This window comes from Suricata suricatta, chromosome 14 (genome assembly GCF_006229205.1).
Source record: "Suricata suricatta isolate VVHF042 chromosome 14, meerkat_22Aug2017_6uvM2_HiC, whole genome shotgun sequence".
In the NCBI taxonomy this organism is placed as follows: domain Eukaryota; kingdom Metazoa; phylum Chordata; class Mammalia; order Carnivora; family Herpestidae; genus Suricata; species Suricata suricatta.
In genome coordinates this window covers 18,965,911-18,983,628 of record NC_043713.1, presented here as the reverse complement: position 1 = coordinate 18,983,628, position 17,718 = coordinate 18,965,911, and the positions used below count along the sequence as shown (strand labels likewise).

Here is a 17,718-nt window from a genome sequence, read left to right as displayed (position 1 = left end):
GGTACCTACCGCCCGCGCGCGAGAAGGGGCTCTCCGTGCACCGCCGGCGCCGAGGCGGCGCTCATGTCTAACCACTGCCTGCACCACCACCACCTCCTCCTCCTGCGCCCGCGCCCGCTCCTGCTCCTTCCCCGCCGCCGCCGCCGCCGCCGCAGATCCGCAGACACACAGCCAAGATCCCTGACTCTTAACACCAACTCTCTTCTCCCGGGAGGGGAGGGGACGAGGGAAGGGGGGAGGGGGAGACACGCCGAGGCGCACGGAATTGCAAGTTCAGCAAAGAAATGGGTGGGGGGGCTCCGGCGGGGAGACGCGGCTCGCTCGGGTCGGGCTGGCTGGGATGCACCCCCCCCGGAAAAAAAAAATCTCAATACCTCCCCCGCCTCCCAAAAAAATACAAACGAAAATTCATCGAGCACCTCATTTTCCCTCAGATCGTCAGTTACAATCTGAAGCCTGAACAGTTCAGTTTTTGCCCGTTTCATCCATCGGAGGCACTTTGAAATTTATTCGAGTTTACATCCCCTCACTTCTTTCTTTCTCTGACTCTGGTTCCCTCTCACTCACACATCCACACACAGCAAAGCAAGTTTATACTAGGCTGCAAATACACGTGATGCAAAAAGACTTTGCCAAGAGGAACAATATTTTTCTTTTCCATATATAAACCAAGCCACATTTTGCTGGGGAGATTTTCATCTCGGTAGTTTTGCATTGGGGGCGAAACCTAAATTGCATACTTTCTTTCCCTTTCCTTTAAGTCACAGATTAGTATAGCTGCAAACTTCGCCAAAAAAAAAAAAAAAAGCAATTTTTGAGGGTGGATGTTGTTTTGTTTTTACACTTGAGTTCCTAGCCACGCTAAGTCCCCGTTCGCCAGCACTTATAAGTTTTGAATTCAACATTTACCATTACAGGCCTTGCATGCTCTTAAAACATACTTTTTCACATCACTTTTTAGGATAAAAATTAAGCTTCATAATTCTATCGTTTCGTAATAACAAGCGTGCTTTATCCAGTATATGCAACATACGCTATTTTAACGTGTGTTAAAATACACATTCCAGAAACCCTGTTATTGCTAGATGTGCTAGTACATACACAAAATGCATGCACACACTTTTTCCCATTGGCAATTATTTAATAGGTTGTTCCTTTTGTTTTAATAAAGCATTGGGATCGACATTTTAAAAATTAAATTCAATTACAAACAGTTTACTCTGACAGCAAATTGTAACGTTACCTTAAATGGCCACAAATATGCTCACAATATTCCAAGGAAAGTGACTTTAAAAAGAAAGACAAAAATCTTCTGCAAGTACTTAGTATCTCACATGTGTATCCCCCAAAAAAGTATTTTAACTGGTACTCAGTTCTGCTCCAGGGATATCCACAGAATACAAGATTATGCACCTGGTTCTGGTTTTTGCATTTTCCACCATAAAACTGCAACAAAATCCCCTCCCCCAAAAAAGAAATCATTAAAAAAAAATCCAACAACTTTTTCTTATTGTTTATAAAAAAAAAATATCAATACAGGATAGTTAGGATTTTTCCTCAAACAAATCTTGTTGGTGGGTTTTTTTCTTCTCCTCTTATAAAGTCTTAAACTTGTTCCAAGTTTAGAGGTGTCTCATCATCATCATCCTCCTCCTCCTCATCATCATCACCATTGACTCCCCCGTGGAGTCACATTGATAATAATAGGTTTCCCTGAAAGATACATTGTAATCCATTCACATCCGGGCACTGCGGGCTTATAAAGAGAAGGCGCTGCGGCCGCGGCTGCTCCTCCAGACAATGACTGGGGAGGGGCGGGGCGGGAGCGGGCGATCATAGAGTAGTAAACAGAGCGCCTAGAGAGGCGCCCAAGATGGCGGCGCGTGCGGGCCACGCCTCCTCCAGGACCGGAGGCGGGTGGCTGGGCTCAGTCGGCTGTCGCGCGTGGGGCCAAACTGCAAGGGCTCGTGAGGTTAGGGCCGTTCCCAGGCCCCGTGTTCCTGCGCGCTTCTTCTCGTTCCCTTTACCTGGTATTTCCTGGGTTTTTGTTGTTGTTTTTACTCAGAAGTGTAGTTTCTAAATAAATTAAGGCCATTACACGCCACAGATTTGAGCAGGGGAGTCAGATCCCCTGACTCACCCTGAGGGAGGGTGGCCTGAGCAACAGAAAGCCAGAGCTCGGATTTTCCCGCAGTGTGGACAGTCCTCTTAGCCAGGCTTGAGCAGCGTGGGAAAAGGCCACTGTACCAAGTTGTAGATCCCAGGCTTGAAGAAGCTTGAGGGTCCTCTCCACCCACCACTCCACACACCCCCACCCCTTTTTTGGGGGGTGGGGGGGAGACCCTGGCAGAGTGAGAACTTACTAAGTCCAGAAAGTCTTCACTTAGAGAAGACTTTAGGTTATAGCATCGTAGACAAATCGAGTTTGTACCATGACCTACTACTGACTCAACTTCTAGTTCTGGCCAAGCAATTACCTTCTCTAGCCTGCTTTCTGGTCTGTGACAGGCAAATCGTGATCACTTTACGAATTTCTTGAATTAAAGGGATAAAGATGGAGCCACCAGAGAAGAAACTTTCCCTTTCCATCTCTAATTCCAGCTAAACCAACTGATATCGCTAATCTAGCCCATGGGGTTTTAAATGGAGATTTTTCTATTTTACCAGTGTATTAGTACTCCCGACGGAGAAAAGAGAGTAATAACCATGATTGGTTAACACTTACATAGTCGGTTTACTATGTGCCAAACACTGTTCTAAGAATCTCTCATATTCTGGCTGCTCTAATCCTGAGGATGACTCTACAGAGCATGTTTCACAATATTGTTATATTTGTATATATTTATATATTTTATATTTTACAGAGAATAAGAAACAAGCAATGTTGAGTAGCTTGACCCAGGGCACTTTGGAAAATGATATAAACTTGCCTAAAATCACACAATTTTATTAAGTAATAGCACCCACCTATGAAGGCAGGAAGTCTAGGATAAAGAGTTGACATTCAACCACATTCCTATACCATCTGGCAGCAGGAACTGCCTCATCTCCATTTTCTAATGAAATGTTGTGGCAGTAAGAGAGTTCAGATCAACTTTTAAGATCTTTTGTTTATATGTAAGCTTTTAGAAAACAAGAATTAGAACATTTATAAGTTGTTTTCTGTCCACACATTGTGAAAATTCCGGTTTTCTGTCCCCATTTCTTGTTCTCATCTTAAAAGAAAATTTACATGTAGACACTACTTTAAGGCTGCATTATTACAAGCATTATCTATGATTCTCAGAGTAAGCCTCTACAGGGCTGTACTTAGATGATATAAGAAGTTTGCAAACATTTGTTTAGGGAAAATATTCCACTGGTTCTACCTCTAATCAGCTCTGTGACCTAAGGCTTGAGGTCAGTGCGTTTTACTGTGTAATACAGAGGCTAGATTAGATAATCCCTTAAGATTCTTTTTAAGGATCTCCCTTTCCTGAATTTCAAGGGGAAAAAATGATCTGTCTGGAAACAAATGACAGGATCAGTTTGGGGACCTCAATGCAGCCAACTGATTGCTAGCACTTTGTTTTTAAACAGTCAGAAAACCATGCAACCACCCTTCCTATCTTAAGGGACAAATGTGGATTGCTTTTTGTTTTGGTTTGGTTTGGTTTGGATTTTTTTCCCTGAACTCAGAAAAATAGGTATATCTATGAAGTTATACTTCTGAAGATTGGAGACACCTTAGAAAGGAAGACTCAATAGAATTTTGCGAAACTTGGATAAAAAGGTAAGTGTAGCAGACACGTTTTGGGATGCCTGCTCCATTCTTTGGACTTTGTTCCTTAAAAAGCCTGTCCTTAAGTCCCGATGCAAAGGTGGAACCTCATATGGGTACCATATGACCTTCCTGTCCAGTCTCACGAGCCCCAGCTGATTGGATCACAGGAACTAAAAGCGGAGTAATCTATGATGAGGGATAGACCTGACTTCTTGGAATCAGCTGGCCAGAGTGCCAGGAAGCCAAACCATGTGAGCCATGGTTATGGGGAAACAAGAACCATGAGTAACCAGAGGAAACTGCTCTTTAGATAAGAAAGATCTTGGAAGTTCTGAGAAAAGCAGACTGTTGAGTCCTAGGAAGATATGAGTTTATTCCCATGTATTATAAAGACCACCTTGCCTCCTGTCTGTAAGACTGCTGAGTTCTGCAAGGTTCCCCTTCCCTAAGTGAGGTAACCTGAGGATTTTTCTGAATCTTATGGCTAAAAACTTTAGGGGAAAAAAAGATTCTTTTGATTTCAGCATGTCAAAACAATCCTTAACATAAAAAAAAAAAAAAAAAGTAGTGACCACTATTCTAGGGGGTAAACATGATTCCACTCCCACATGGTAGGGATTCTATCCAATTAATTGTGCCACATACAGTCAGGACAGTATATGCAAGTGTCATTCCCCTTTCTACTGTGTTGTGACCTTGGGAAATTTCACATCTTGTCAGATGTAAAAAAATTAACTTGTCTTCCATACTTTACATGACAGGTTAAAATCAAATGAGTTGGTAGAGATTAAAGTACTCTGAATATGACAAATTATTATGAACTGTAGGGTATCATTATTGCATAATCTAAGGTGATGCCCCAAAATAACATTTATTTCCTAGAAATATGGAAGGAGTGGCCAATATTGAAACCCAATGAGTCATAGAAAAGAACAGACATGGAAGGGTGCTTGGACTAAATCCTGGTTTGGTTCAAGATGTCAAGGTTCAAGTGGGATGGCTTGTCCAAGGTCACATCACTAATGAGTTACAGAGGCAGAAGTAGCCCTTTGGTAACTGAATGCACTCTGGAAAGCCATACTGTTCATTCTCCTTCAAATTTCATCCAGTTTGATCTCCCCAAATCCTTCCCGTGTTAAAATAAATAAGCAGACAAAACCACAAACAAAAATAACAGTTCCTTGATGATCTAATGTAATTCACCCAAAAATTCAGCCAATAATTTTTGAGTGTCTACTTTGTGTCAGCATCTCTTCTTTGAGGCCCTAAGGTAAAAATATAGGTGAAACTATCAGAATGAATGGCAAAGTCACAGCGAGTGAGGTATATAGCCTGTGGAGTATATGTGGAAAAGGAAAGGCTCTCAGAATACTTTTAGTTTGATATATCAAAAGGGCTCAACCATCAAGGACTCTGAACTAGAGCCCCACATACACTGCAAGGCTGAGTCAGTAAAGCAGAGGCAGGACTGAAGAGGAGGGATTGGTCAGTGTGCGTGGAAGGAATCCAGAGCGTCATGATACGCGGTCCCACATACCCAGGGCCCTTTGCATTTAATGGTCCCAGAATTCTTTCTCTTGGTTGTTCACACAACTAGTCCCTTAACATCCTCTGGTCTCAGCCTAAACATCATCTCTTCCTAAAGACTTTCCTAACTATTCTGTCTAAAGTGAGCATCCCTCTTATTATTGTCTGCCACATCAGCTTTATATCTTTGGTGGCACCTTTCCTAAATGGGATCCTTTTGTTAATATATTAACTTTTATATTGCCTGTCTTCTCCATCAGTCTGTGGACTCCATAAGGCAGGGATGGCATGAATCTCGTTCACTATGTACCCACACCTAATGCAATGCCTGGCACACCTGAGATGTTTGATAACTATTTGTTAAATGAGTGGATCAAGAATCTGTCTTTATCCTTAAGATGCACAGGGTATACTGAAGAGTGCGGCTTTCATACCTTTTCAAATCTGGCTCTTTAAGGTTTCATTTTACCTTGATTTCATTGTTGGTAAATGTTGGTGGTGAATGTTCAGTGTGATTTGAAACAGGCGAAAAGGCCACCACTGGCCCTTTGTCACCTAAATCCTAGACCCTAACGGATCATTGCCTTAATTTGCCCAACCATGGAAGCAGACTCTTCATTAGTATGAATGCATTAAAAGCTGCTGTTATAGTATTGCTTCACTATTATAACAATTTATGGATGAGAACACTGAGGCTTGGGAGTTTATCAGTTTTCCTGATGTCACACAGCCACTACCTGGCAGATCTAAGATTCAGACACAGGTAGACCATGCTTCTGCTTATAGCTCTGTGGCACGTGCTGTGGCTTTAACAACCTTAACAAGCCATATGTGTTTTTTTTAATGTTTGTTTATTTTTGAGAGAGAGACAGAGCATGAATGGGGGAGAGGCAGAGAGAGAGGGAGACACAGAACCTAAAGCAGGCTTCAGGACCTGAGCTGTCAGCACAGAGCCCGACGCAAGGGCTCGAACTCATGAACAGTGAATTCATGAACTGAGCTGAAGTCGAACGCTTAACCAACTGACTGACCCACCCAGGCACCCCAACAAACCATATGGTTAACAGACCATAACAATTCTTCCCTATTGGACGTAAGCACAAAATAGCACAGAATTTTTATTTCATCTATTTTTAGGTGTATTGGGGGTTTTGGAAAAGGAAAGGTAAAAAAAATAAATAAATAAAGCTTTCATTCTTAGTGTCCATGGAGTTTTGTTAAAGAGGACTCAAAAGATTTAGTGCCAGCCTTCTTAAAGTTTTCCTTCTAGTCATAAAAATATTTTCTCTGCTGTAGTTTGAATGTTCTATTTTAAGGGTTTTGTCATGTTGTGAAGGACTTGCAGATTGGGAAAATAGGGCAGGAAGAGAGTTCCAGATGAGAAACAGAGTTGTGTTTTGACCATTTTGTCTGCACCCTGGTGGTCTCATCCTTCCTTGCGTGGGCTTCAGGTTTAAAAGATCAACATGCACAGATCTTTTCCACAGTTGGCCATGACCTCAAGTCGTGGCACGTGCCACTGAGCTATAGAGGAAGAGTAGTCCACCTGTGTCTGAGCCTCAGCCCCTCCCTATCATAACCACGTGATCTTGGCAATTGGCTGTGTCCCCAGGCTTCAGTGTCTTCATCCATAATGTGGGTATAATGATCAATCATAAAGTTATTATGACAGGTTACATATAATAGCATTAGTAGATGTACTTTGGCACAGTGTTCATCCAATGACTGTGACCTCGCAATTATAATATATATGCCTTAGTGGCACCGTTTTCAATTTTCAGATCTCAGCTCTTCAATAGTCATGAAATGGATTTACTGGGCTTGTTCAAAGTGAGACAGAACAACGTAAAAAATACCAACACACATTGTATGAATTAAGAGTAAATGTTGTTTAACAAAAGCGTGTTTCAGGTGTATATATACAGCATAGTATGTGCCTAAGAGGTTACTATAAAATATATTTAAAGCCACCACTTTAGTGTATGGGCTTCTTTGCTTTACTAGCAAAGGTATTCGTGAAGCCTAGAATCATGTTGGAGAGGAGAAATGAAAGCAAACCACCTCTTCATTCAATTTCTTCTCTCCTCAAATTGCATACTATTTCAAAGCCAACTGCCACCTCCTACCAAGGAAAAGGAGATGAATAAAAAAATAAATGGTTTAAAAAATAAACAATTTGGGGGTGCCTGGGTGGCTCAGTCGGTTGAGTGTCTGACTTCAGCTCAGGTCATGACTTCACAGTTCATGGGTTCGAGCCCCAAGTTGGGCTCTGTGCTGACAGCTAGCTCAAAGCCTGGAGCCTGCTTCAGATTCTGTGTCTTCCTCTCTCTCTGACCCTCCTCTGCTCGCACTGTCTCTCTCTGTCTCTCAAAAATAAATAAAAATCATTTTTAAAAAACGTTTAAAAAAATAAATAATTTGGAAAGAATACAAGGGATTTCAGAGAAACAGCGAGAGAAACCTTCATCCATTCAAAAGTACACAAAAATTGATTGAACTTAATATACTTCACCTGTATTTTAAAAAAATCCTTCAAAAGCTACACTCCCCTCGCTGCTCCCACTTACCCTTGTAACTTTAACCCATGTCATTCCCTAAAGGAAGTTTCATCTCTAGTCAACTAACCATATAGCATACCTTTATTGTCTCTGAAAAGAGCTAGGCAAGATTCAGTGAGGAATTCAAGATGAAAAAACAAGGCCCCTGACCTCCTAGCATCCTACCTAGTGGGTAGGCCAGACATGTAAATCACCCCACCTCCTAACACACAGAGCAGGAGCTATCATGACATAAAATTGTGCTACAAGACTGTAGCCTAATGAGTACTTATCAGGTGGATAAACCTAAAGACTTAGAATTGTGAGACAGAGTTGGATTCGGAAAGAGAAGTGGTATTCTTATTAAGCAGGCAAAGAACAAAGCATGTTTCTGGGCTGAAGTGCTAACTCTGGCAAAGAATGCCTAGATACTAAGGGTCTTGTTAAGGGTTCGTGAGTAGAACTAAGGTATTAAAACTCAATTGGCGGGGTGCCTGGGCGGCTCAGTCGGTTAGGCATCCAACTTGAGCACAGGTCATGATCTCACGGTTCGTGAGTTCGAGTCCCACGTGGGGCTCTGTGCTGACAGCTCAGAGCCCGAAACCTGCTTCAGATTCTGTCTCCCTTTCTCTCTGCCTCTCCCCCACTCATGCTCTGTCTCTTTTTCTCTCAAAAATAAATAAGCATAAAAACATTAAACTTAAAACACAGCTGGCAAATTTGGACCCATTAGCCTTTATTCCTGATACATGGAACAGGTAGGGGCATGTGATGAGACATTCCTGAGCATCTGGGGAGTAACATGGAGGCTGATGAAGGTAAGAAGAAAAGGAAGGTGAAGATCAGCTTAGAAAACCGTTGGAGTTCTCTCACCCGGTGATTGTGACAGGCTAAACGAAGCCTGTGCCTATGACTATGGAAACTAGAAGAAATCATTCAAGAGATGTTGTGGCTAAGTTATTAGAAATGTTATTTGGGTTACAAAGCAGTAAAAATCCATTCAAAGTGTATATTTCAAACTGGATTTAAATAATAATGTGCCTGCAAACCTAAAAAATCTAGCACCAATGATTAGGGCTTCAGCTTTATTTCTCCACATTTCTCTAAAGTAAGCAACTTTCTGTGTGAGGCTAATGCCCTCGTGTTACCGAAAATGGTTACCATCAAAAACTGAAGCTACAGACTTTTTTGTTTGCTTTCAGTAGGGGATAGTTGCATGTTCTCCCTAAGCTTTGGTACTAAAGCCTCAGCTGAACTCCAACTCTACCGTCTTCGGAAGATGCCTGCTTTTGACCCAAACCATGGAATGACTGATTATCATCCATCCCTAAATAATTATATTAATAAGGCTCACACCAGTTAAGGCCCACTCTTGGAGTTGAGATGAAGCCAGTCCTACCCAACCCCCAGTATAGAACCCACGAGGCTTCTATACTGAGGGGAAAGGAAGATGGATGTTGAAGAGACAAGCCCAAGGTTTGCCACACTTTCTGAAGAGCTGTGGCGCTGTGTATTTCTTCCCACATTTTCTCTTGCTTGAACTGACCTCCCTTGTGTAGTTCCCTTGAATAATTCCTACCTTTATATCAAATCTAGCTTAATTATTTCCCTTTCGAAGTATTCTCTGACTTCTTGATCTTCCCCCATCACTTCCTCCTCTGAAATTAACTCATTTGCTTAAACCAAAAACTTTTTTAAAAAATTGCAGTACAACATACATCCAGTAAAAAGTAAAAATCTACAAAGCTTAGTAAATATTTACATACACACATACCAGTGTAACCACCACCCAGATCAAGATATAGAACATTTTCAGCAATCCGGAAGGCTATCTCCCTCCCCATCACAGTCCTTATGCATGTCTGTGACTTTTACAACCAGAAATTAATTTTGTCTTTTCTTGAACTTGGAATCATCCAGTATCTACCTAGTTTCTTTCTCTTATCATTGCCTCTGTAAGATTCATCCATGTAGTTGTATATAAGCAGCCTATTCTTTTTTATTGTCGTATAGTAATTCATTATAATTATATACAACAATTTATTTATCCATTCAATACCCCCTCAAATTTAGGTTTTCCAAATTTTGACTGCTATGAGTGAAACAACTTTGAAAATTCTGTATCTGTCTTTTGGTGAATAGATGCAGTTATTTATCTTGAGTATATGCCTACAATATCTTATTATATACCTACAATTGTTGAGTCACAAGTAGGCACATTTTAGTTTCAGTACATTGCCAGAGAGTTTTCCAAAGTGGATTGACCAAATTGTACTTGCACCAGTAATTAGTATTATGAACTAATTTAGTTTTAAATATTTTTTTTTCCATTTTGAGGGGTGAGAGAAAGAGACGAGCAGGGGTGGGACAGAGAGAGAGGGAGAGAGAAAATCCCAAGCAAGTTCCCCGCACTGTCAGCCCAGACCCCAACATGGGCCTTGATCTCATAAACTGTGAGATCATGACCTGAGTCAAAATCAAGAGTCAGATGCTTCAATGACCGAGCCACACAGGTGCCCCTAGACTAATTTACTTTTAAAATAAACTATTGTAATTTATTTACTTATGTTTTGGTGTTGCTTCATCAATTAGACTCCAAACTTCTAGAGGATGATACTTTATTAAAGTTCTTCATTGTTCTAGTGCCTAACATTGTGCTCTGCACAGGCATAATGAAGGATTCCATCAATTTTCAACAAAACTCCAACTATGGCTTTTAAAATATGTATATTTATTGTGCTATTTATAAGTGGTAATTTAATTGATAATGATAGGTTTCCCCTTTTTACTTTTGAGTATATAGCCAAAGGAATTGGTAACAGGATCTCAAAGAGATATTTGCACACCCATGTTCATGGCAGCATTATTCATGAGAGCCAAGTGGCAGAAACATTTTAAATGGCCATCAGTAAATGAATGGATAATCACAATGTGGTATATACATAAATAGCAATATATTCAGCCCTTAAGAAAAGAACAAGAAAACCCAGGGCACCTGGGTGGCTCAGTCGGGTAGGCATCTGACTTCGGCTCAGTTTATGACTTTACAGTTCGTGAGTTTGAGCCCCAAGTAGGGGTCTGTGCTGACAGCTCAGAGCCTGGAGTCTGCTTGGAATAATGTGTCTCCCTCTCTCTCTCTGCCCTTGTCTTGCTCACTCTGTCTCTGTCTCTCAAAAACAACAATGTAAAAAAGTTAAAAAATAAAAAAGGAAATCCTATCATATGCTACAATATGAATGATTCATAGGATATTAAGCTAAGTGAAATGAGCCAGTCAGAAAATGACAAATACTGCATGATTCTTATATGAGGTATCTAAGCTAGTCAAATTCATAAAAACAGAAAGTAGAATGGTGATTACCGGGGGCTTGGGGAAGCAGTAAGGGGAGTCATTCAATAGGTATAGAGTTTTAGTTTTGCAAGATGAAGAGTTGTAGAGATCCGTTGCACAGCAGTGTTCATGGTGTTTGTTAACACTACCATGTACTAAAAACTGGCTAAGATGGGGTATTTTATGTTATGTGGTTTTTACCACAATAAAAAAATAATTTTTCATTTAATGTTAGAATTTTTAAAAAGTTAAAACTAAAAATTAGTTTTAAACATTCTAACATTAATATAAAATATATCATTTTTCATTTTGGTAAAAACACGAAATACAACAAAATAAGTACAGCATAACATATGTATATTCATAATAAACAGAACACTATAGTCATAATTTCTCTCAAGTTCAATTTTCCCCCAAATTTTGGGGATCTAAATTTTACTGATTTGATTGTTTAATCTATTTTTAGTGACAAATTTTATCATACGCTGATTGACCCATTTATAGGTTGTGTTTAGGCTGTATAGTTCTAATAGGATTTGATAAAGAATAATTTTGTATTTATTTCTTAGCTCACACACAAGACACTTTTGAGAAGTTCTCCTTGGGTGTTTTAGGATTGCACTCCTAGCAAATTCCACTCTCATTTCTTCCATATTTAGCTGCTTCTCTGGCTTTCCTGTATATTGTTTGGGCTGCCTTTCTGCCTTAACATCTACTGACGAGTTTCCAGATTGAAGTACACTGCCCCATACTCCTTTTGCCTGGCGTGATTTGTGGCTCTAACAAAGCTGCCTTTTTGGATGTCCTGATTGCACATTCACCTCTGCAGGAAACTTAGGAGGCTGCTGACTTCCATGATGCTTTGCAAACTTTCAAGAACATCACAATAGTCCAGGCAGCATGTTAAAACTCATACTCTGTGGCTTCAATCCAGAGGTTCTGATCAAATCTGGGGAGGGACACGGCCCCATGTAATGGCACGTTGGAGTCAGCTTGCTCTAGCTTGGTAGAGGACGCTGTACACATTCTTCCCAATTCCACATTCAGTGATATCACATAGACAAGTTGAAATCAACCAGGTAGGAGCATTTAAAGCACTGAAATCAGCAAATGCTAACAATCAGAACTCCTCCTACCACCTCACCCCTCCTTCTCCTCTGTAAGCCAGATGTTAAACATCCGCCAGCATGCCCCTGGATGCATGACTTTGCAGGCAGCCACATGATGATGATGATTTTGTCTGTCCTGAGACCACACTTTGAGTTGCATGTGCACAGGCACACACACACAACCCAAACACATACACACACACACGTTGAGATTTTTGAACCAATATGAAATATTTGCATCTATTCTGCAACTGCTAGCATTTTGAATGCATGGAGTCAAAAATTCTTGATCTGTCTACCTATCTTTCCATCAATCTATTCATCTATCTCTGATTAATATATCTATACTTAATCTACAAATCTACACTCATCAATATCTACATCTATTTTCATAAATTCAGTATGTACCAATTCCCCAGATTGTCTTCATACTCCAGGTAATGACTCAGAGAGATTCATTTTGCTTACAAAACTCAGAAAGAGAGTGAACTGGCAAGCCTAATCTATTCCTGCTGGGATTTCTGTGAATGCAATAGGTCACTATCATAGCCAGTCCTGTGCCACTTGATGGTATCATCCACAGTGACAATGATGCTTTTACTGGTATCATGATCCTGTTCTACGTGTGGGCTCCACCAATATATGCTTTTGCTCATATTCACACGTGTGACTTCTGGAACAAGGAAACTGGTTCAGATGGGCTTCTTACCTCAGCCTTACCTGGACCGGAAGTGGCCTTCCCCATGAACTCCTAGACCAGGGTATCTAGGCTTTGCCCCCCAACCAGGCTTCTTTTCCCTTGGGGAGCTTTCCTCTCTGGAAGCCTTAGAGTAGATTCCTTTCATCAGACCTCAGACATGACAATGCTAATGCAGCAGACCGTGTCACTCTGAGAAAAGAAAGAGCCAGTAGGGTCCGTGTACTCCTTGAGAGCTCAGTGAACCCCATTCAACTTGTTCTTCTCGTCCCAGCTCTGCTTACCACGAGCTCTTTAGGAGAGGTAACTTCTGTTGGAACTTAAAAGGTACTTCTACTCTCTTGCCCTGGGGCCAACTGGGTTTTCTAGTCTTACATCCCATTACATCCCAGAAAAGTAAATCTGCTTCAGTGTGGTCATCTGGGTCCACTTCATGACCAAGAAGTGATTGTAAACTTCTTTTGTTGAACAAAAAAAAAAGTTCAAGTCCTTACTTGCTGTGCAACCTGTAACTCACATATTCATCATCAGAGGCTTTAAAATATACAAGGGGCAGTGCTATAATTATTTGAATCCCTTTCCTTTTCTTTTCTCCCTTAGTATATCATGCCAGGTTTTCACATCGCCATACATAGGTTTGCCTGATTCACTTTAATGCCTGCATAATACGGGACATATATAGTACTATCACAATGTGCACCATGCACATCTTTAAATGTATTTAGTTCTCAGGACCACACGATGAGGTGTGCTATGTAGAGCCCATTTTATTTTTTAATGTTTATTTATTTTTGAGAGAGAGAGAGACCGAGTGTGCGAGTGGGGGAGGGACAGAAAGTGAGGGGGACAGAGTATCCTAAGTGGGCTCCGTGCTGACAGAGAATAGCCCCATGTGGGGCTTGAACTAACAAACTGGGAGATCATGACTTGAGCCAAAGTCGGAAGCTTAACCAACAGAGCCATCTAGGTGCCCCTGTAGACTCTATTTCATAATTGAGTAAATTGAGGTACAGAGAAATTCAGGAACTTGCTCATGATCGTAAGGTTAGTAGGTGTCCAGAGCCAGGATTGGCACCCAGGCGGTCTGGCTGTGGGGTGCATGGCGTCACCTCTCTTGTCCCTGGCTATGCTATGCCTATATCACAGCTTTTGTAGCCATTGCTTTGCAAGTCCTGTTCCAGGTTTTAGTCTTTGTTGGCTTTCCTTGCTCACTAGCACATTCTTGGATGCCTTTCCTGCCTCACAATGATGTGTATTTAGGGAATTAAAAAATAACCATTATCGTAGTTTACCTCAAAATTAAAGTAATTATTAGATAGATGACTCTCCTTTCAAAAATGTTTTGTATTCCAAAATCTCAATAAAAATTACTTTTGGGTTATCAGCAGCTTTGGCAAATCCAAATTACATCCACGGGCCATTACCATCGATAATTGAGAACGCACATACGTGTTAATCAATCATTTATTCCTGCCTCCCGTCTCCCCTGCTCGGTTCTAGATGTTGTGTATCTTAGTGTTAGTTCTGGGAAACAGTGGAATTGTATCACCCTTTGTAGTCCAAAACATTGTTATCGCAGATATGATGAACTAGATAAAATTGGAAAGGTGGGGGACAGTGGGCTGGGGTGGAGAGGGGATTATGCTGAAAGATTTTCCATTTTCACTGGCAACAATTTTTACTACGTAGCACCATTTGCTTGTGTACTAAAGGTATACTTTCTACCCTTTCCCAGAAGATCAAGAATAAGAGATAGGAAACTGAGCACACTGTAAAATGTTAACAGATTAGGCTTCCCCATTCAATTCATGATGAATCTTTCCACTTTGAGGATAATAGAAAAAGACTGGCTTAAGAATAGTAAACCTGAGTTCCGATCTTACCAACTGTGTGGTTTTAGACAAAGTTCTTTTTAAAATATTTTTAGTTAATTATTATTAGTTTGGAAGAGAGCAAGAGAGACCAGGGGAGGAGCAGAGAGAGCGGGAGAGAGAGAATCTCAAGCAAGCTCCACACTGTCAGCACAGAGCCCCAGACAGGGCTCAAATTTACGAACCACGAGATCATGACCTGAGCTGAAACAAAGAGTTGGTCACTTAGCAGACTAAGCCACCCAGGTGCCCCTAGACAAGGTTTTCTTAACCCTAGCATTATTGATGTTTGGGATGGGTAATTCTTTGATGTGAAAAGCAGTCCTGTGCCTTGTAGGCTGTTTACCAGCATTCATGATTCCTACCCATCAAGTTCCAGAAGCAGCATCCCAACCAGAAGTCTCCAGATATTGCCACAGGTTCCCCAGGAAGCAAAGTCACTCACTCCCTAGAGCGAGAACCACTGCTCTAGACAAACCTCTGAATTTCTTAGAACTACAGTTTCTTCATCTCTAAGAATGAGGATCATTTAATTTACTTTACGGAGTTATTATAAAGAGCTAATATATTTATAAAAAACTATATTATGAATTGTTACTTAAATAATAAGTTAGATATTACTATTGTTATTTATTAATTAGCATATGCTTCTGTTTTAGAGAGTGCTATATGTGATCTGAAATATATTACTGATATATTAGGAATCTCAGAATGTATTTCTATGTATATTTCTAAGAGGGATTATTAAAATAGTTACAACAGAGAGAACAGGTAGGCACTATTCACTATTGTCTATAAACTAAAAGTGAACATTGTTCTATTTCATGACCACAGGCTGCACCCTGCTGCTGGTTAACCCATTTTCAAAAGGCCTGCTGACAGTCCGACAGGAAAATTGGTACACGGAGTCTAAAGGAGATACCATCCCTACGGCCAGGAAAAATCACAAAGAGTATATGTTATTCGGAAGGCTAGGAGATCATCTCCATTTGCAAAGCGCAGCATAGGAAATAATTCCTCCTAAGGAAATAAGCAATTTCTCTGATTCCTGGCTTATACAGTCACCCCTATTATCTGCAGGGGAATCCGTTCCAAGACCCCCAGTGGATGCATGAAACTACAGATGATACCGAACCACACACACACACACACACACACACACACACACACACACTGTTTGTCCCTATACATACACACCTACCATAAAGTTTAATTTATAAATTAGACACAGTAAGAGATTAACAACAGCAACAATAAAATAGAACAATTATGGCAATATACTATAATAAGTTATGTAATAGTTTCTCTCTCACCCTCAAAATATCTATTGTGCTCATCCTTCTTGTGACGATACAAGGTGACAAAATGCTGAAGTGACGAGATAACATGCTGTGACGTGGAGTCAGGCTACTGTTGATCTCCTGACTACGTGGCAGAAGAAAAATCCTCTGCTTCCGGAGCACGGGGAAAGTCAGGGTGCATGGAGCTGGCACCGCAGGAAGTGAACCTCTGGTAAAGGGGGAATACCAGACTGCGGAGTGTGGTCTTCTTACCCCGAGCATCATTCAGAAGCTTGAGTTGTCGCAACTGATGTTCATGCCATGAGCGCTATGTCCTTGGGGCTACCTAGTATGAGGTGTCATGTCATTTGGAACCAAAAGCTTCCAGAAGACTGATACTTTGTGTCACGTTTCCTGTGTCCATCTATAGTGCATACAAAGTAACAGGTCCTTGCATGGGACAAGCACAGGTCACACTTCTGCTGAATAACTGAATAATCACTGTGCTGTATCTTAACAATAGCTTTCAAAAAGCAGTAGATACAAAGATTGTGCACATAAATACTGAGGGAAAGTTTTAATTCTGCCACTTCATCAATTTATTCCAGACAGATTCTTCCCTTTTTCTGCTTGGCTTCTAACCCCACCCCAGAATTCTTGGAGAACTAGTTCTGATATGTGTCAAGGTCACACACTGGGATGCCTTCAGTGGGGGTGGAGGCAAATTTCCTTCCTTTCCACATCTTCCTCTTTTTTCTTCCTCTGGTGTGGGTTAGATGAACCTTGCTGGGTCTCCCTTGGGGGGTTAATGAAAGGTTAAGTTAGGAAGCCTGCTTGGAGCTGGCTCCCATCCAGGTTGTAAGAGCAGGCGGAAGGGGTCTTTGCTCTCTGAACACTGCCCAGTCTCAGCGGGGTAAAAGAGTGCAAGGATTTAGGAAGGGGAGCATAATGGGGGGGGGGTCATGGCAGGACATGATCTCCCTAGAGAAGGGGATAAGGAAAGCCCAGCATCTCCAGTAACCAATGGATGAAAACCCAACTTTTGCACAGGACCAGCGGTGACCTCAGGGACCCCCATTTTATTACCTTGGAAAGCAGAGTGGAGTTAGAAGAGGGCTGGGGGGTCCTTATAATGTCCACCATTTAGGGACAGCCTACTGTGTGCTGGGACTCTTCTGGCAGGTGCCACAGGAACGGGGAGAAGTAGAAGTAGTGATGGCTGGTGGAGTTACAAAAGGCGGATCATTGAGGTAGGTAGATCAGCACAAGCTTGAGGACCCCCATGTTGGGCGAATACAATGAAATTCCAGTTGCTCACACTTTTTAGTTATGAGAAACTTCCAGCTCTACAGGCCTCATCTACCTGAGGGCAACTGGAATTTCAGGAAAGGGCACCCAGAAGGGCATTTGTCATGAAAGGGGGGGACAAACTGGTAGTCCTGACACTCTAACAAGGTGTGGAGGTTGGCCAGGGCAGTCGTGGGGAGCTGCTGTTAACACAGCATGTGGACGAGGCTGAAAGTCCACCATACCCTGTCACCCAGGCATAGTGACACACTTGGGAAAATGACCACACCAATGAATATGCACTGGGTGGCTTAAT

General features: G+C 41.4%; 1 protein-coding gene and 1 long non-coding RNA gene across 13 annotated transcripts in view; one reads left to right on the top strand and one right to left on the bottom strand.

The window, feature by feature from the left end:
- TCF4 (transcription factor 4) overlaps positions 1-1,379 on the bottom strand; it is a 350,902-nt gene extending 349,523 nt beyond the window's left edge. For 9 of the 12 annotated variants that reach the window (XM_029921438.1, XM_029921450.1, XM_029921434.1 and 6 more), the window contains exon 1: positions 1,244-1,379. The gene's annotated coding sequence lies outside the window, so the exon portion shown is untranslated. Of the gene's footprint in view, positions 1-9; positions 106-419; positions 443-1,243 lie in introns of those variants that run through there. The other 3 variants (XM_029921436.1, XM_029921435.1, XM_029921445.1) reach the window with 3 other exon arrangements.
- Positions 1,380-1,986: 607 nt separating this feature from the next.
- On the top strand, positions 1,987-16,042 carry LOC115277245. The gene is made up of 3 exons (XR_003902318.1): positions 1,987-2,016; positions 3,687-3,772; positions 15,670-16,042. It is a non-coding gene; the product is annotated as an uncharacterized LOC115277245 (long non-coding RNA).
- The last annotated feature ends 1,676 nt before the right edge of the window (positions 16,043-17,718 follow it).